The sequence below is a fragment of the Sphaeramia orbicularis genome, chromosome 22 (assembly GCF_902148855.1).
Source record: "Sphaeramia orbicularis chromosome 22, fSphaOr1.1, whole genome shotgun sequence".
Taxonomy (NCBI): Eukaryota; Metazoa; Chordata; class Actinopteri; order Kurtiformes; family Apogonidae; genus Sphaeramia; species Sphaeramia orbicularis.
The window spans coordinates 7,533,307-7,554,146 of NC_043978.1; the positions used below are offsets into that span (position 1 = coordinate 7,533,307).

The 20,840-nt window shown below is 42.8% G+C and overlaps 1 pseudogene; it reads left to right on the plus strand.

Moving 5' to 3' along the window:
- LOC115413580 (HEAT repeat-containing protein 5A-like) overlaps positions 1–18,189 on the plus strand; it is a 54,295-nt pseudogene extending 36,106 nt beyond the window's left edge.
- The last annotated feature ends 2,651 nt before the right edge of the window (positions 18,190–20,840 follow it).

Below are 20,840 nucleotides of genomic sequence, written 5' to 3' on the forward strand. Positions count from 1 at the left end.
TGTTTACTGTCCACGGAGAACCGAGAACCGGACGGTTACTGTCCACAGAGAACCGAGAACAGGGACGATTTCTGTCCACTGAGAACTGAGAACCGGGACGTTTACTGTCCACGGAGAACCGAGACCTGGACGTTATTGTCTACTGAGAACTGGGACGTTTACTGTTCACGGAAAACTGAGAGCCAAGATGTTTACTGTCCACAGAAGAGAACCGGGATGTTTACTGTCCACTGAGAACCAGTACGATTTCTGTCCATGGAAACTGAGAACCGGGATACTTACTGTCCACTGAGAACCGAGAACCGGTACGCTTACTGTCCACTGAGAACCGAGAACCAGGATGTTTACTGTCCATGGAGAACTGAGAACCGGGACGTTTACTGTCCACGGAGAACCGAGAACTGGACGTTTACTGTCCACGGATAACCGAGAACCGGATGTTTACTGTCCACGGAGAACGGGGACATTTACTGTCCATGGACAATCGGGACGTTTACTGTCCACAGAGAACCGAGACCCCGGACTATTGTTGTTCACTGAGAACTGAGAACTGGACGATTACTGTCCACTGAGAACTGAGAGCCGGGACGTTTACTGTCCATGGGAACCGAGAACCGGGACGTTTACTGTTCACGGAGAACTGAGAACTCATTGAGAACCGAGGACCGGTACATTTACTGTCCACCGAGAACCGGGACGTTTACTGTCCACTGAGAACTGTGAACCCGGACGTTTACTGTCCACTGAGAACTGAGAACCGGTACATTTACTGTCCATTGAGAACCAGGACGTTTACTGTCCACGGAGAACCAAGACCTGGGACATTTACTGTATCCAGAGAACTGAACCGGACGTTTACTGTCCATGGAGAACTGTGACGTTTACTGTGCACGGAGAACTGAGACGTTTACTGTCTACTGAGAACTGGGACGTTTACTGTCCACAGAGAACCAGGAACCGGGATTCTACTGTCCACAGAGAACTGAGAACCAGGCGTTTACTTTCCACTGAGAACCGAGATGCTGACTGTCCACGGAGAACTGAGAACCGGGACGTTCACTGTCCACGGAGAACCGAGAACCGGACGTTTACTGTTCACGGAGAACTGAGAACTGGGACGTTTGCTGTCCACAGAGAACTGAGAACTGGGACATTTACTGTCCACGGAGAACCGAGAACCGGGACATTTACTGTCCACAGAGAACCAAGAACCAGGGCGTTTACTGTCCACTGAGAACTGAGATGTTTATTGTTCACGGAGAACCTAGAACCTGGACGTTTACTGTCCACGGACTGAGAACTGGGATGTTTACTGTCCACAGAGAACGGAGAACCAGGACGTTTACTGTCCATGGAGAACCAAGAACCCGGACGTTTACTGTCCACAGAGAACAGGGACGTTTACTGTCCACTGAAAACTGAGAACCGCGACGTTTACTGTCCACGGAGAACCGAGAACCGGATGTTTACTGTCCACAGAGAACGGAGAACCAGGACGTTTACTGTCCATGGAGAACCAAGAACCCGGACGTTTACTGTCCACAGAGAACAGGGACGTTTACTGTCCACTGAAAACTGAGAACCGCGACGTTTACTGTCCACGGAACCAAGAACCCGGACGTTTACTGTCCACAGAGAACAGGGACATTTACTGTCCACTGAAAACTGAGAACCGCGACGTTTACTGTCCATGGAGAACCGAGAACCGGGATGTTTACTGTCCACGGAGAACCGAGAATGGGGACGTTTACTGTCCACGGAGAACCTAGAACCGGGACGTTTACTGTCCACGGAGAACTGAGAACTGGGATGTTTACTGTCCACGGAGAACCAAGAACCGGGACCTTTACTGTCCACGGAGAACCGAGAATGGGGACGTTTACTGTCCACGGAGAACCTAGAACCGGGACGTTTACTGTCCACGGAGAACTGAGAACTGGGATGTTTACTGTCCACGGAGAACCGAGAACCGGGACGTTTACTGTCCACGGAGAACTGAGAACCGGGACGTTTACTGTCCACAGAGAACCGGGACGTTTACTGTCCACTGAGAACTGAGTATCGGACGTTTACTGTCCACATTAAATTAGATTGAAATTTCTTGATCTTTGGGGGAAATGAAGGTTCCATTTGCACCAAAACATTGTATGACGATAAAACTAAAAGAAAGTGTTCTATAAATATAAAAACAGAGAATTACACATTAGAAATATGAGTAGTAATATAATAATAGTAATATACTAAGAAGAAGAAGAATAACAATATTAGTATATAATTATTGCAATATAATAATATATAATAATAAAATTTATTATATTATTATTATTATTATTATTATTATATATTATCTTATTATTATTATCTTATTATTATTATCATTATTATTATTATTATTATTATTACTCATATTTCTCATGTGTAATTCTCTGTTTCTATATTTATAGAACACTCTCTTTCAGTTTTAATAATGATCATGATAATATATTAAGAATAATAATTATAGTAATAATAGTAAATAATAATGATAACAATAATTAATAGTAGTAAGAGTAACAATAGTAGTTCTAATAATAATAGTAATAATAATATAGTAATATAGTAATAGTATTAGTAGTAACAGTAATAGTAGTATAGTATAGTATATTATTATTAGTAGTAATAATTGACATAAAAGACTCATTTAACAGCAAATAAATGTTGCATTCTGAAAGTTTATATGTGGTTATTTAACCGATAAAATCCCACTGAGGTGGAGGTCAGTGGGAAAAAACAGGTTAAAAGATCAGTGATGACAAACTTAAAAATGTAAAAAAAAAAAAACTAAAAAAACACAATCAATTTCCTCAGACCCTGCAGAGTTCCTTTGGTAGAACATCATGACTCAGTGCAGAAACAGGTCCCAGTTCACAGTGTCCTCCCTCTGTCCACAGACTTCCTGGTTCTCCATCTGGGCGACCTGGTCCGGATGGCATTCATGGCGGCCACTGACCACAGCGACCAGCTGCGCCTGGCGGGTCTGCAGACCCTACTGGTCGTCATCAGACGGTTCTCAGACGTTCCTGAACCCGAGTTCCCCGGTCACGTGATCCTGGAGCAGTACCAGGCCAACGTAAGGACAGTCCAGATGGCACCGCTGACCTTTGACCCTGACACTGGACACAGACTCAGACTGACGGCGGTTTACGTTGGATTTTTTTTTTTTTTTTCTTCATGTGCACTGTACTGTTCTCAGCTGACATTAGACTGACATAAAAAGGAAAATATCATGTACCATCATAAATTAAGAAAAGTTTGTTCATTTTTGGCTCAGTTATCGTACATTTAAATAAAAAAGATACCGTTTGGATCTTTCTGGGTCCCACCCCCTCCATCGTGACCGTTTGGACTGAAGTCAAATAAAAACTGTCAAATATGGATCAGATTCAGGACCAGGTCTGAATGTGTCCTGGGTCTGAGTCCTAGATAATCAGATCTGGACCAAAGGTGTGAACGTTGACGACCTTTGACCTTTGAACGGATGCATGTGTGTGTTTGTTCAGGTGGGCCCGCCCTCAGACCCGCCTTCTCAGCCGACGCCCCTCCTGACGTCACATCCAAAGCCTGTCAGGTGACCGCTCCTCATCTTCCCTAAATGTCCGCACGTGTGTGTCTGTGGTGCCCTCTGACTCCACCCTCTTATCCTCCTCTCTGGCCCTGCCCTCTTACCCTGCCCTGACTCCGCCCGCTTACCCCCCCTCTGTCTCCGCCCTCTGACTCTGCCCTTTTATCCTCCTCTCTGACTACGCTCTCTTACCCTGCACTCTGACTCCGCCCTTTTATCCTCCTCTCTGACTCCGCCCTCTTACCCTCCTCTCTGACTATGCCCTCTTACCCCGCCCTCTGACTCCGTCCTTTTCTCCTCCTCTCTGACTCCACCCTCTGACCCCGCCCTCTCCTGTCCAGGTGTGCAGCGCGTGGATCGCCAGCGGCGTGGTCAGCGACATCCGCGACCTGAGGCGCGTCCATCAGCTGTTGGCGTCGTCGTTGGTCAAAGTTCAGAGTGGCAGAGACGGCAGCGTTCAGCTGTACAACGAGGCAGCTGCTACCATGGAAACGCTGTCAGTGCTGAAGGCGTGGGCCGAGGTGGGTTCATACAGAACAACGCAGAAACGAAGAGCCCCAAACCTTTACAAAGACAGTTCAGCCTTGCTAGAAGTCCCAAACCTTTACAAAGACAGTTCAGCTCTGATAGTTTATCTGTTTATCAGCACATTTGCAACAAAGATACACAGAAATATATGAGAACAGATAAAAATATAGGAAAACACATGCAAACGCCAATAAATAAAGATCTAAGATAGATGGAACGACAGAACTATAGAACGATCGATAGAACAATAGATAGAACGATAGGTAAACGTAGAACGATAGAACGATAGAACGATAATAGATAGATAGATAGATAGATAGATAGAGATAGCTAGATAGATATATAGATAATAGATAGATAGATAGATAGATATAGATGATAGATAGATAGATAGTGGATAAAACAAAAGTTGTATTAACATTACAGTCAACAGCGTATTACAGCCACATAAGAAAATAAAACGGTGTCACTAGAAATAAGTTGTAAAATACCCAGATAAACCTGTAATTTTAGGAGAATAAAGCCTATATTACAAGAATAACGTCATAATTTATAAACAGGTGTAAAATATCCTAATTTACGAGAATACAGTTGTACCCACTGGTCTGATAATGGAGAACTGGAACATTCTGGAGGTTGTACTGTCATTTGGGGTTTATGCACAAAGACAATACTGAGACTATTATCCCCCCCACCAAATACTGAGACTATTTTCCCCCCCACCAAATACTGCACCATTAGCCCGCCCAACCAAATACTGAGCCTATTAGCCCCGCCCACCAATGCTGAGACTGTTCCCCCTACCATCACACATTAACATTGGTCGAAGTACTTTGAAGACAGTTCGCACGTTTGGGTTTGTTTCATTATTCTCGTTATTCACAGAAATTATATTTTTTCCCCGCCTGTTTTTTAAATTATGACATTATTCTTGAAATATTATGACTTCATTCTCTTCATAGCACAAAATTAATAATATATATGAACCAATGTTGGTGTTAATCATTGACATATGTGACTGCCCCGCACCTTTCAGGCACTAGGGACACTGTCAGTTTCTGTTGCAGATGGCGATGGCATAATTATGGCCCATTGACTCTCCCACTGGCTTCAGTCCGAATGACGTGGTGTGTTTGGTCACGCAGTTCGCGGCCCATTGACTCTCCTCCATGATGCTGTGGTTTCCGTCTGAACCTCCTCAGTCTCTAGTTAAAGCTGCAGTATGTAGGATTGTGGCCAAACTGGTACTGCAATCACATTCAAATACTGTAGAACGTGGTATCCTCTCCTCCTCCCCCCAGGCTAGGGGTTGCCAGATCCCGCATGAGCGTCCACTACTAGTGTTTCCTCTAATCCTTGCCACCACACCATAAATTTCATACAAAAAAATCATCACCAGACTTATTCTACATAGTCTAATATATCAGGCCAGGACAAACGTCCTGCACACTCAAATGAAGTTTGCGAAGATTCAGGAGATAGAGAAAAGGGAAATGAGCATTAGGTTTCACTTTTACTACAAACCCACCACCACCACCGAACCACGGACGCCGAACTACCGCCCCCCGCGAACCACAGACACCGACTACCGCCCCCCCCCCCCCTTGCGGACTACTGATCCGCCCCACACACACACCGAACCACAGACGCCGAACTACCAACCGAGCCCCCCCACACACCCGAACCACGGACACCGGACTACTGATCCCCCCCCCCCCACCGAACCACGACGCCGAGCTACCGACCCCCCCCACCACCACTACCACCGAACCACGGACCGACCCCCCGTTCGGATTACACAGCACTAATGAACAGGTCACTTCCACAGAACACTGAACTACAAGGAGCTACCATGGCAAGAGACAGTCCTACAGCAGTACCTGGTCTGTTCACCAGTCCCGGACCCAGTCTCTTCACTGGGGCCGGAAAGAGACTGCAGCCCGCCCCGGGAGAAGGGACCGGGTGAAGAGGCGCGACCCCTCTCAGTGCTCTTACCGGTGGTCACTAAGGCAGGGCCAGCGTCAGTCTTCAGATCCTTCTTCTCTTTCAGCCGTCTCCATGTTTCTAAATCCTCCTATACATCTCCTTGTTTTATTTCTCACTTTGTCACAATGTATTTGGGAATAATAAGTCCTTTTAGGTTTAATAACGTCGACATTTGTGACAAAATGTTGCAGCTGCAGCTCAGTGGAACTGTCAACCTGGATGCTGAAAGGCTTCTGACTCTGTGATTAGCAGACAGGTGATGGGCGGAGCCTCAGACCAAACACACAATGTCAACATAAACATCATTTCAGGGCTGACACTGACCTGTTCAAATGCAAATATTCTGGCTGGACTACTACTGTCAGTGAGATCAGTATTTGAAATGAACATGATTCCTTAATTTCTGGTGACATCAAGGCAATTTACAATTACTTAGAACATAATTCCTACATACTGCAGCTTTAATTATGTTCAGGGGTTTCGACGTCGTTTGGTTTTGGCTGTGGACATGCCTAAGGAAAATCTAGCCTGTGCTCAAAGTAAAATGAAAACATTATATGACAGGAAATCTGAAATTCGGGTGTTTTCTCCTGGTGATCAGGTTGGCTTTATTACCGCTGGTGAACTCACCGTTCCAGGCTAAGTTTCAGGGTCCGTTTTCAGTTTTACAGTGGACTTCAGAAGTGAATTATTTGCTGTCCACTCCGGGATGTAGGAAGAAAAACAGTTGTCATGTTAACCAGCTGAAATCGTACCACCCCGTGAGTCCAGTCTTTTGAGGGTGGGGTAAGTGCGCAACAGCAGGACGCAACACCTGCGCTTGCTGTTGCTGCCGCTGAGTTGTGTTCAGCAAATGTCACACCTGGTAGAGAATGATGAAGTCCGTTCACCAGATGAAAGTATGTTGTGTGGCAGACTGAAAATTCTGAAAGCTGAATAATCTTAATCTTTTACTGGGTCACCAGGTGGAGGCTATTTCCACTATCCTGTGCCGACCACCAAAAGGAACTCATGCGTTTCCTGGGTTAGTCGGTTATTACCGTTGTTTTTGTAAAACTTTTCCACCATAGTGCTCCCTTGACAGACTTGTTAAAGGCGAGGACAAAATTCATCTGGTCCAACTCCTGTCAGCAGGCTTTTGCAGCATAAAGACTGTTCTGTGTTCTCCTCCGGTCCTCGACTCCCCGTTTGATCAGCCCTTTCAGCTGCATGTAGAGCATGAGTGACGTCGGAGCAGGTGCTGGCTGCTTTAGACAGGAAGTGATGGCATTGACATCCTGTTTTAGTTTTCTTTTCAAAGAAGTTCAATGGGTACCAGATTAATTATTCAGTCATAGAGAAAGAAACTCTGGCTCTGGTGTGGGCACTCCAGCATTTTGAAGTCTATCTGGACTGTAGTGTCCCACTGATCATTTACACTGATCATAACCCTATTACATTCCTGAACTCTTTGAACTGTCCAACCGTAGACTGATGCGGTGGTTCCTGTTTTTACAGGCGTATAGCATAGACATTCGCCACATTAGAGGCTCTGAAAATGTTGTGGCGGATGCTCGGTCTCAAGCCTGATTTTTGATTTCATTCCCCCATCTCTCCTAACCTGCTTGCTTCCATCCTTTCCTCCTCACTCTTAAATTGCTTCTCCAGGCGCCGGAGTTGCTGGGTGGCCGAATAGAGATGGTAAGCTGGTACTGGTTTTAAGAGACCTGGGTAAGCATAAATCAAAATTGATGCTGAGTTAATGCTTTGAATGTTTGGTGAAACCTATTTTTTTTCCAGACAGTCCTCTTGATGAGAGGCCCTTTCTTTTGGGGGGGGTGTGACGGCCCCGCACCTTTCGGGCACTAGGGGCACTGTCAGTTTCTGTTGCAGATGGCGACGGCATAATTAGTGACACCTGTGGCGGTCCAGGCCTGACTATATAAGCAGCTCGCCCGTGATGGTCATTGGCTCTCTGGTTGTCTCTGTCTGGTCCGGCTCTGCTCTCACTCTCTCTCTGGTCTGGCCCGGTCTACTCTCTCTCTTGGTCTGGTCTGGTATGGTCTCGGTGCTGCTGGCTGTCTGATCCTGCTCTGCCCTGCTCCTCCTGACTGGCGTTTTGCAGCATTTTGTGTTTTTTGTTATTAGTTTACTTAATAAACCTTTGTTACATTTTCACCACCTCCGTCTCCAATTCTGGTCACCACCTCAGAGCCGGTTGTGACACATATGACAGGATGAAAATAAAAAAAAATAAAGAAATACTGCAGTTATTATGTAGAATATTCGGGGAAAAAGTTTTTTTCATCAAAAATATGTTTTGTTTCTATGACAACCATGTCATTTACAGGGTTAAAATATGACAGTTATTGAATATGGTATCTTTGTTTATGGATCAAGTTAATGAAATACAAAAAGTCCAAAACAAACTATATAAAACCATTGTGACACTAGTCCAACACTGTGCATATTATGGGATGCAGGTGGTTAGTGTGACTTGAACTCTTAATATCTCTTCTTCTGATTCCTTCTTTTCCTTCCTCCTCAGGTTTACATCGTAGCGATTCAGTCGAGCAGACAGAAGCAGAGCTCTGATAGGCCGTCGGAGCTGTCTGCCTCCCCTGTGACCAACAACGGTTCGGGGGTGGAGTCTGGAGGGGCGGGGCTCCTGAAGCTGGTCCAATCAGACCTGTCAACACTGAGTTGTCTATGGCTGTCTGCGCTGCAGGACTACGCTCTGCTCACCCTCACACCGGAGTACGCACCACAGCTACCTGCAGCAGGTGAGGCGGAGGGGGCAGAGCCTATATGGGGGGACCACATTTGGGCTGTTGACGCAGTTCTGATGTAAGTATCTCCTTATTTGTGGTCCCTAAATGCACCATGATGGTGTTTGTCCTGTAGGGGGCTCCTTCTACACGGCAGAGACCGTCAACCAGTCCAGAGGTCACTACGCATCATCATGGGCACCGATCCTCCACGCCACCGCGCTGTGGCTCCACAGCACAGGTCAGAGGTCACGGCAAGGTCGCAGAAGGTCACGGGGTCACCGTGTCCCAGACTGCAGGGTTAAGGTCATTAAAAGGTCACGTGTCGGTTTCAGGGTTTGTGATGACAGACGACACCCCCGTTAACCTGTCCAGACCGGCCACGCCCACCTCCATGGGACACACTCTGTGGGCGGAGCCAAGAGTCCAGAGGACATCAACACAGAGAGGCTGCATCTGATTCTGGGTACGTTTGAATCCAAAGACGCCAAAGACAAGAAGGTTGAACCCACAAAAACAAATCAAACCACCTGAATTCAGTTGAGTCGTCGTCTCCGTCCAATGGTTTTAGTCGTTTCACACATTTATCCAGTGACGAGTCAGTGTTCATCATGTGACTTTGATGTTCATACTTTCACTGGTGTCGAGTTCATTTATCAGTGACATGTGCTGAGGGCAGAAAATCAAAGGATTAGAAACCATTTTATTGGTGAGAAACGGAGACAGAAACGTACTCTGACTACATGGAATGAAACAGGTTTAGATTAACCAATGAATTAACCAATTAACTAATGAGTTAACCAACATTAACCAATTTAACCAGTGAATTAACCAACATTAACCAATTTAACTAATGAATTAACCAACATTAACTAATGAATTAATCAGCACTAATAGATTAACCAACATTAACCAATTTAACCAGTGAATTAACTGAATTAACCAAACCAACATTAACTAATGAAGTAACCAACATTAACTAATGAGTTAACCAACATTAACCAGTGAATTAACCAACATTAACTAATTTAACCAATGAATTAACCATTAACTAATGAATTAACCAACATTCACCAATTTAACCAGTGAATTAACCAACATTAACCAATGAATTAACCTATCTAACAAATGAATTAACTAATGAATTAACCAATTTAACCAATGAATTAACTAACTAGAAGCACTCGGAGAGCGCAGACCTCCACCAAGGTGATCAGTGGCCCCCCCCTGGCCCCCCCCTCCCAATCACCACCAAAATTTAATCATTTCTTCCTTATCCCATTTCCAACAAACCCTGAAAATTTCATCCAAATCTGTCCATAACTTTTTGAGTTATGTTGCACACTAACGGACAGACAAACAAATAAACAAACAAACCCTGGCAAAAACATAACCTCCTTGGCGGAGGTAATGAATTAACCAACATTAACCAATGAATTAACCAATTTAACCAATGAATTAACTAATGAACTAGAAGCACTCGGAGAGTGCAGACCTCCGCCAAGGCTGATCAGTGGCCCCCCCGTGGGCCCCCCCACCCCCGATCACCACCAAAATTTAATCATTTCTTCCTTATCCCATTTCCAACAAACCCTGAAAATTTCATCCAAATCTGTCCATAACTTTTTGAGTTATGTTGCACACTAACGGACAGACAACACAAACAGACAACAAACAAACAACACAACCCTGGCAAAAACATAACCTCCTTGGCGGAGGTAATTAACCACCATTAACCAATGAATTGACCAATAAATGAACCAAATTAACCAATGAATTAACCAATTTAACGAATGAATTAAACAATAAATTAACCAAATTAGCCAATGAATTAACCAACATTAACCCATGAAGTAACCAATGAATTAACCAAATTAACCAGTGAATTAACCAACCTTAACCAATTTAACCAATGAATTAACCAGTGAATTAACCAACATTAACTGTATTAACCAGTGAATTAACCAACATGAACCGTATTAACCAGTCCAAGGTGAGGCTCAACTCGCTGCTTTCTGTATGTAAATGAGAAATGAGGAAATTCCACCATTTTAAATTGAAAAATAGTTAAAATAATTAGAATCACATGGAAAATAAGTTTGTAGAACAGCTGACATGTATTTATTTGCTGATTATTTGTGTGTGTGTGGGGGGGTTCTTGTCATGATGACCATGCCTCCTCATTTACAGTCTTAGTCCTTTTGTGTTCATACATGAATATTTGAGGACGTTACAGACGTTTGACTCATGTTCTGGTTTGATGTTTGAACTGTTTTATAAAGTCCTGTCATGTTCTGTTGGGTTCGGTTCTGTTCTGGTGTTGTGTGGTCAGGGATCAGTGTGGAGTTCCTGTGTTCTCCACGTTCCGGGGACCAGATGGAGAACATCACTTCCTGTCTGCGAGCTCTGCAGGCGCTGCTCGACGTCCCGTGGCCTCGGGCCAGGATCGGCCACGACCAGGTGAGTGTGTGTTTGTGGGGTCGGACCCGTCTGATCCGGTTCTGGTCCGGTCTGATCCGGTTCCTCTGCGGTCCAGGCTCTGAGTGTGGAGCTGCTCGGCGTCCTCCACCGGCTGATGGTCACCAGGGAGGCGGAGTCCGTCCAGCTCGCCGTGTTGGATTTACTGCGACAGATCGTCACAGCAGCGCAGGAGCACGTGAGGGAGAAACGCCACAGTGCAGAAGGTGAACACACATAAGAAACACACATATACTATATACACACACACATATCTATATCTATCTGTCTATATATATGTCAGGGTAGAGACTGCGATCTGGTAGGATCGGCGATTCTACCAGTAGAGACTCCGATCATAGTCTCTACCAGTAGAAACTCCGATCAGAGTCTCTACTGGTAGAAACTCCGATCCGAACCCTAACCCTAACCCCTAACCCTAACCCTAACCCTTCTACTGGCAGGATCGGAGTTTCTACCAGTAGAGACTACGATCGGAGTCTCTACTGGTAGAATCGCCGATCCTACCAGATCGCAGTCTCTACCCTTACATATATATATATATATACACACATATATATACACACATACATACACACATGTATATACACATATATACACATACATATACAGGGTGGGGAAGCAAAATTTACAATGAACATTTAGTTGTTTTTTCTCAGCAGGCACTACGTCAATTGTTTTGAAACCAAACATATATTGATGTCATAATCATACCTAACACTATTATCCATACCTTTTCAGAAACTTTTGCCCATATGAGTAACCAGGAAAGCAAATGTCAAAGAGTGTGTGATTTGCTGAATGCCTTCGTCACACCAAAGGAGATTTCAAAAATAGTTGGAGTGTCCATAAAGACTGTTTATAATGGAAAGAAGAGAATGACTATGAGCAAAACTATTACAAGAAAGTCTGGAAGATACTATTAAAGAAGAATGGGAGAAGTTGTCACCCAATATTTGAGGAACACTTGCGCAAGTTTCGGGAAGCGTGTGAAGGCAGTTATTGAGAAAGAAGGACACATAGAATAAAAACATTTTCTATTTTGTAAATTTTCTTGTGGCAAATAAATTCTCATGACTTTCAATAAACTAATTGGTCATACACTGTCTTTCAATCCCTGCCTCAAAATATTGTAAATTTTGCTTCCCACACCCTTTATACACACACACACACATATATATAATACATATATATATATATATATACACACACACGACCCGGTTCTACTGCTCTAACCCAGCCCGTGTCCGTCCTCAGTGGATGACGGCGCCGCAGAGAAGGAGACACTGCCGGAGTTTGGTGAGGGGCGAGACACCGGGGGTCTGATCCCTGGGCGCTCGCTGGTGTTCGCAGCGTTGGAGCTCTGCCTCTGTGTTCTGGTCCGGAAACTTCCTCAGCTCAGCCCCAAACTGGCCGGAACCAGCCCGACCGGTAAGACCAGGACCAGAACCCAGATGAGGGTCTGGGACCTGAGAACCCACTGGATCTGGATTTCTTCCAGTTCTGAAGGTTCCAGGTGGTTTAGACACAGTGGGTTGATCTGGTCTTAAGTCTGGATCTGGATCTGGACCTGGATCTGGATGTGTTTATGTACAGTAGTGTTCTGGTTCTGAAGGTTCCAGGGGGTTTTAACAAACACAGTGGGTCAATCTGGTCTAAAATCTGGATCTGGACCTTGGGTTTAAACTGGAGCCTGTTTGTTCACTTACATCAGAACCTTTTATCATTTACTGTGGATTTTGAAAAACCTCTGCGTTTCCATTAGGGCTGCACAATTAATCATTAAAAGACTGCGATCTCAATTCACATATGTATGCGATCTCACGGACGATTCTTAAGCATTTTATTTTATGGCTGCATTACAAACAAATGCCCACAAACGCAGAACTACCGCCGCCTCTTCCCTTCCACCCCCCTTCATCCTCGTCTTCTGTTCTTCATCCTTGTCTCCTGTTCTTCATCCTCATCTTCTGTTCTTCATCTTCTGTTCTTCATCCTCATCTTCTGTTCTTCATCTTCGTCTTCTGTTCTTCATCCTCGTCTTCTGTTCTTCATCCTCGTCTTCTGTTCTTCATCCTTGTCTTCTGTTCTTCATCCTTCTCTTCTGTTCTTCATCCTCATCTTCTGTTCTTCATCCTCGTCTTCTGTTCATCTTCGTCTCCTGTTCTTCATCTCCTGTTCTTCATCCTCGTCTTCTGTTCATCTTCGTCTCCTGTTCTTCATCTCCTATTCTTCATCCTTGTCTTCTGTTCTTCGTCCCATTTCCTCATCCTCGTCTTCTGTTTTTTGGACTAAACACCCACATATTTGGACACAGTCCCCAAGACACTAACCTTGATCTGTTGTTTTAATGGTGTTTGACATCCTGGTTCTGTCTGGTTCTGGTTCAGGTCCTGGTGGGTCTGTGTGGACACTGTCGGACAGTGACTGCCGTCTGGTGTCCTCTGCTCTGTGTGTCCTCTCTGAGCTACCGTCCGTCTGCTCTCCTGAAGGTCAAACCGTCCTCATATTGATGACGTGTCCATGTTGATGTGTTAGCTTTAGCATTAGCATTAGCTTCATATGGACCTAGACTGTTTGTCCATCCTCCAGGCAGTGTGTCCATCCTCCCCACCGTCCTCTACCTGCTGCTGGTGTCCTCAGGGAGCTGGTCCACCAACCCATGGTGACGGGCTCAGGGGGAGGAACAGGGGGCGGGGCCAGTCTGGTGGTCCAATCGGCTCTGCAGGCACTGAAAACCGTCCTGACGTCGCCGATGAGTCAACAGGAGAAGAGTCGTGGCGCCTGGAACCTGCTGCTGAGGTCAGCGCTGAACACGCTGACGCTGTGGGATGCCGGTATGGACACGCCCACAGAACGCCGTTTGACGGAACTGGCGTGGTCGGTTGATCTGTTGGTAACGGTTGTTCCTTGTGGTCAGGTGACCCCGGCGTCGCCGTGGACCAGGTCAGCCTCCTCACCGCCCTCACCATCTTCCTGTTGTCCACCGGCCAGACGTCTGCACCATCAACCCTCTGCACACGCTCAGTCTGCAGCGATTCACCGCCTGCATGGACGCCAAAGACCCCGTGGTAGGTGTCTGGCTGGGGTCACGTTATGTCCTGATGCATCACCATCTTTGTGCTGACATCTGTGTGGGTGTTTTCAGGTGGTGAGTCGATGTTTCCAGCTCCTCGCCACCGTGTTCCAGGCTCCGCCCCCTGTTTCGGTCCCGTACATTCAGAGTCTAGGTCCGCCGCTTGTCAGGTTCCTACAGGTCAACGCTCCCTTATCTCCTCCTTCCTTCCTTCCTTCCTTCCTTCCTTGCTTCCCTCCCTCCTTCTTTCCTTCTCTTCCTCCCTCCCTCCTTCCCTCCCTCCCTTTCTCCCTCCCCCTTCCTTCTTCCTTCCTTTGTTCATTCCCTAGAACTTAGTTCATTCCTGTCACTCGCATGTTCTTTCCTGTTTGTTTGATTTTCTCCTCTTCATCTTTTTCTCCTTGTTTACTTTCTTCCTTTCCTCATTTCCTCTCTTCTTTCCTTCCCTCTTTGTTAGTATTTCCTTCACTGTGTCCTTCTGTCCTCCCTCTTGTCTCCTTTCCTTCCTTCATTTCTCTTTTCTCTTCCCTTCTTTATTGTAAATTATTTCATTAATCATAATGTGCTTCTGTTCATTTAATTGACAGTGTTAATGTTCTATACAAACCCTCTCTATGTGTTTTATTTCTGTTTTTTCGACCTTTATTGTTTTCTGTCATAAATCTGCCACCATCTTCTGATCTCATATTTGACCAATTGGCATCATCGTTCCGGATCACATGACTCATTTGTGGGTGTTTCCTGTCGTCAGAGGGTGGAGGGGCGTCGGCCTCAGAGTCCGGATGAGTTGACAGGTGTCTTGGACGGGATCCGGGCCATGGAGGTCCTAGTCCAGGCGGCCGACGAGTCCCAGCGTGAGTAAAGCCCAGAAGACAGGCCACGCCCACCAGAGTCACTGAAGGCTCATGTGAAGTGTAGTGTTGTGAACCTGTTGAAACCCTGTCTGTTCTAGGTCCTCAGCTCATCACTGTGCTGCTGCCCCTCCTCATCTCCTTCCTATTGGATGAAAACGCTCTTGGCTCTGCCCCCGCAGCGTCACGGTCCCTTCATGAGGCGGCGCTGAAGGACCTGATGCGTCTCGGACCGCAGCACTCAGCCGTGTTCAGGTCAGAGGTCATGAGCTTCACTGTCAATGTTAAGGTTTTTCAGATTAAACTAAAGGGCGTCTGTAGTGTTTTTCGGCCCAGGTCTGGTCCTTAAAGTCATCTGTAGTGTTTCTTTTCCCAGTTCTGGTCCTTAAAGGCATCTGTGGTGTTTTTCAGCCCAGTTCTGGTCCTTAAAGTCAACTGTAGTGTTTCTTTTCCTAGTTCTGGTCCTTAAAGGCATCTGTGGTGTTTTTCAGCCCAGTTCTGGTCCTTAAAGGCATCTGTAGTGTTTTTCAGCCCAGTTCTGGTCCTTTAAGGTGTCTGTCGTGTTTCTGTGCCCAGTTCTGGTTCTTAAAGGTGTTTAGTGTTTTTCTTGGCCCAGTTCTGGTCCTTAAAGTCATCTGTGGTGTTTCTTTGCCCAGTTCTGGTCCTTAAAGGTGTCTGTAGTGTTTTTCTCAGCCCAGTTCTGGTCCTTGAAGGCGTGTGTAGTGTTTTTCAGCCCAGTTCTTGTCCTTAAAGGTGTCTGTGGTGTTTCTTTGCCCAGTTCTTGTCCTTAAAGATGTCTGTAGTGTTTTTCTCAGCCCAGTTCTGGTCCTTAAAGGCGTCTGTAGTGTTTCTTAGCCCAGTTCTGGTCCTTAAAGGTGTCTGTAGTGTTTCTTAGCCTAGTTCTGGTCCTTAAAGGCATCTGTAGTGTTTTGTTAGCCCAGTTCTGGTCCTTAAAGGCGTCTTTAGTGTTTCTTTTGCCCAGTTCTGGTCCTTAAAGTCATCTGTGTGTTTCTTTGCCCAGTTCTGGTCCTTAAAGGTGTCTGTAGTGTTTTCTTAGCCCAGTTCTGGTCCTTAAAGGCATCTGTAGTGTTTTTCTCAGCCCAGTTCTGGTCCTTAAAGGCGTCTGTAGTGTTTCTTAGCCCAGTTCTGGTCCTTAAAGGTGTCTGTAGTGTTTCTTAGCCTAGTTCTGGTCCTTAAAGGCATCTGTAGTGTTTTTCTTAGCCCAGTTCTGGTCCTTAAAGGCGTCTTTAGTGTTTCTTTGCCCAGTTCTGGTCCTTAAAGGTGTCTGTAGTGTTTGTTGCTGTTATGTCCTGTGCTTTAGTGTTGTTTCCATCGGTCAGTGAACACCTCGTGTCCTCAGGTCTCTGGTGTCCTCGTCTCCTCACCTGAAGTCTCGTCTTGAAGCCGCCGTCAAAGGGAACCAGGAGAGTCTGAACGCCAAATCCGGCCCTGCCCACCCGAGCAGCCGTCAAGGCGCCGCCAAGGTGTCGCCCAGCATCACGCTCAAAACCAACTTCCTGTGAGGCGTTCAAGGCCGGTGCTGACCACAGGACACCGTGGACACGTCCATTGCGATTCCTGCTGCTTTTACAGGTTTTTTCTGTGCGTTTTAGGCAAAGAAACGTAGGTTTTAAGGCAGTAACAGAACGATCGATGAGTTTATCTGATGTTAAATCTAGAGCACAGGTGAGTTCAGGTTCCACATTCAGACCCATACGATCAGAACCGGACCAGAACCAGAACCGTAAGAAACTCGAAATAATAAGTACTTTATGAAACTGTGAAAAACATGAAATATTAAAAAAACTGGTGAGGGGAGTGTGATTTCAACAATATTATTATTATTATTTAACACAGTGGATCTAAAAGACAGAATATTAAAGAAAAGGTAGAACAGTGGAACAATTGCACACATTCATATGTAATCAGATTGTTCGCATTTTATTATTATTAAAGGATAGTTCGTAAATGTAAATATTTACTTAATTACATTTTTTTTAAAAACATTAAACCAAGAAGATACGATGGTGTATTAGGTCACATCGGAAAAATAAAAACACTGTCACTACGACAATAAAGTCAGAATATTATCAGAATGAAGTTGTAGTTTTAAAAAAAACCCAAATTTAACGAAATAATGTCGTACTTTTATGAGATTAAAGCTGTAATGTTTTTAAAATAAATTCTCAATAGTGCGATAAACAGTCCTCATTTCTAAATCTTACACAACAAACGAAGCACTTTCACTTCTGTTGGAGCGGACGACTAATGCTAATGTGTTGGTGGTGGGCAGGGCTAATAGGCTCAGTATTTGGTGGGCGGGGCTAGTAGGCTCAGCATTAGGTGGGTTGGGCTAATAGGCTCAGTATTTGGCCAGTGGGTACAACTGTATTCTGTAATATTAGGATATTTTTTTACAATACAGCTTTATTTTATAATATTTGGACTTTATTTCCATTGTGACAGTGTTTTTATTTTTTTTATGGCCTTTAAACACTTTCTATTTGTCCTTTTGTCCAGGTTCTTCTTCTTCTTTTCCTTTGGATCATTCTGCTCTGTTTGTGGAACCTGAACGTCTCGGATCGTTCATGTCTTCAGTGGCATTTTTACATTTCATTAATTCGTCCCGTGGACCGGATCAGATGATTTGGCGGCCTGGTTTGGTCCATGGGCCGTATTTTTGACCACAGCAGAACTGAAGGTGTTCATCCAAACACGACGACACCAGTCGATTAAAAACTAAATCATCTTCATGGAACAAGACCTGGTGTGTTTGGATGAAAACCTTCAGTCTGATCATTAGTCTGTTTTCCATTGAGCCTCTAAACCACAGGTGTCAAACATGCCAAAGGGTCCAATCCAGCCCATAGGATGAATTTGTGAAATGACAAAAATGACACTGAAGATATTAACAATCAAGGATGTTCAACTCATTTTAGGTCAGTTTCATCTAAAGTGGGTCAGAACCAGTAACAATATTATCATAATAACCTATAAGGAAAACTGCACATTTTTGTCTTTGTTTTAGTGTTAAAAAAAAAAAAAAAAAAAACAACCAGTAAAATTACACAAAAATGGTTACATTTACAGACCAGCCTTTTACAAAAATGTGAATAATAAAATAAAAAATAAAAAAAATGTGACCTAAAAAAAAAAATATGAACAACCTAAAATATCTTAAGAGAAGTACTAATTAGGCAAAAAAAAAAAAATCTTGAATTAAGCAAAAAAAAACTTGAATTGAGCAAAAAAAATCGTGAATTAAGCAAAACAATCTTGAATTAAGCAAAGAAAATCTTGAATTAAGCAAAACAATCTTGAATTAAGCAAAGAAAAGCTTGAATTAAACAAAAAATCTTGAATTAAGCAAAACAATTTTGAATTAAGCAAAATGTTGAATTAAGCACACAAAAAATTGAATTAAGCAAAAACAATCTTGAATTAAGATATATGTTGAATTAAGCACAAAAAAATTAATTGAGCAAAAAAATCTTGAATTAAGCAAAAAAAATCTTAGATTAAGCAAAAAAATCTTGAATTAAGCAAAACAATTTTGAATTAAGCAAAAAAATCTTGAATTAATCAACAAAAATCTTGAATTAAGACCAAAAAACCTTGAATTAAGCAAAACAGTCCTGAATTGAGCAAAACAATCTTGAATGAAGCAAAAAAAATTATTGAATTAAGCAAAAAAAAATCTTGAATTAAGCAAAACAAATTTGAATTAAGCAACATAATGTTGAATTAAGCAAAAATAATCTTGAATGAAGAAAAAAAAATCTTGAATTAAGCAAAACAATCCTGAATTAAGCAAAAAAAAACCAAACAAACCTTGAATTAAGCAAAAAAAATTGAATTGAATTGTATTGATATTCTGCCTGTTCCTAAATGTTGTGTATTTGTAGATCCACTGTGATCTGTACGCTGTTTAAATGATAAACTAAGGTGTAACATTGTTCAAAATCCACTTATTTTTCTTGGGAATTTTCAGGTTGTTTGTATTTTTCATGTAATGTTCAAGTGTAGTTCGGGGATGTCAACATTTTCATTATGGAATTTGACTTTTTTCACTCAAAAACATAGAGAACACTTTGGAGTTGGCATTATCTGTAAGTTTTTATCCTATTATTTACATAATTTGTCTGGTCCGGCCCAGTTTAGATCAGATTAGACTGAATGTGGAACTGAACTAACATGAGTTGGACATCCCTGCACTAATTAACTGAATTTAACTTATTCATATAAATGTGTCTAATGGAAACACCACAGTTTGACCCAAGCTCTAGTTTTTCTCTGAATAGTTGTTGTTGTTCCAGGTGTTTTGTTCGTAGTTAAATTGGTATATGATCCAAAACTGTAATGGAAAGACCTTTGACTCCAACTAGAGTCACATGACCAAAACAAACAGATGCGGATGGATGTTAGAACAAGAGAAGAAAAAGAGTTGAACCCAAACGTGTGTGTATGTGTGGACACTCCAGGAAACCACAGCAGTTTAGAATTTAGTAGGAGATAGAGGGGGAACCAGCATTCTAGATTCAAAACAACAGATTAAGACACTGGAAAAAAATCTAAACATCTGAATCTGACACAGTGGATTTGTCTGATTTCTGTTCCAAATATCTGATCAGACTGAAAATCAGAGAAAATCTGAGAATCACCTACAGAGGAAGTGTACACTGAGACAGAAGAACTGATTTATAGACAATAGATCTGGAAAATCTGAGTTCAACAAATCTGAACAAGATCATTTACACTGGTTCCATTGGCAGATTTTAGAATTAAGCAAAACAATGTTTAATTAAGCAAAATAATGTTGAATTAAGAAAAAAAAAAAAAAAAAACCTTTAATTAAGCAAAAAAATCTTGGATTAAGCAAAAAATCTTGAATTAAGCAAAAACAAATGTTGAATTAAGCAAAAAAATCTTGAGTTAAGTAAATAAAATGTTGAATTAAACAAAAATCTTGATTTAAGCAAAACAATTTTGAATTAAGCAAAAAAACACCTTGAATTAAGCAAAGAAATCTTGAATTAAGCAAACAAAAACCTTGAATTAAGCAAAAACTCTTGGATTAAGCAAAAACAACAATGAATTAAGCAAAACAAATCTTGAATTAAGCAAAAAAATATTGAATTAAGCAAAAAAATCTTGACTTAAGATAAACAATTTTGAATGAAGCAAAAAAACAAACAAACTCTAATTTAGCAAAAAAAATCTTGAATTAGCAAAAAAATTGAATTCAGCAAAAAAATCTTGAATTAAGACAAAAAAAACTCGAATTAAGCAAAAAAATGTAATTAAGCAAAAAATAATTTTGAATTAAGCAAAAAAAAAATCTTTAATTAAGCAAAAAAAAAATCTTGAGTTGAGCAAAAAAATCTTGAATTAAGCAAAAATCTTGACTTAGGCAAAACAATTCTGAATTAAGCAAAAAAAACTCAAATTAAGAAAAAAAAAACACCTTGAATTAAGCAAAAAAATCTTGAATTAAGCAAAAAAAATCTTGAGTTAAGCAAAAAAAAAATCTTGAATTAAGCAACAATTTTGAATTAAGCAAAAAAAAACCTCAA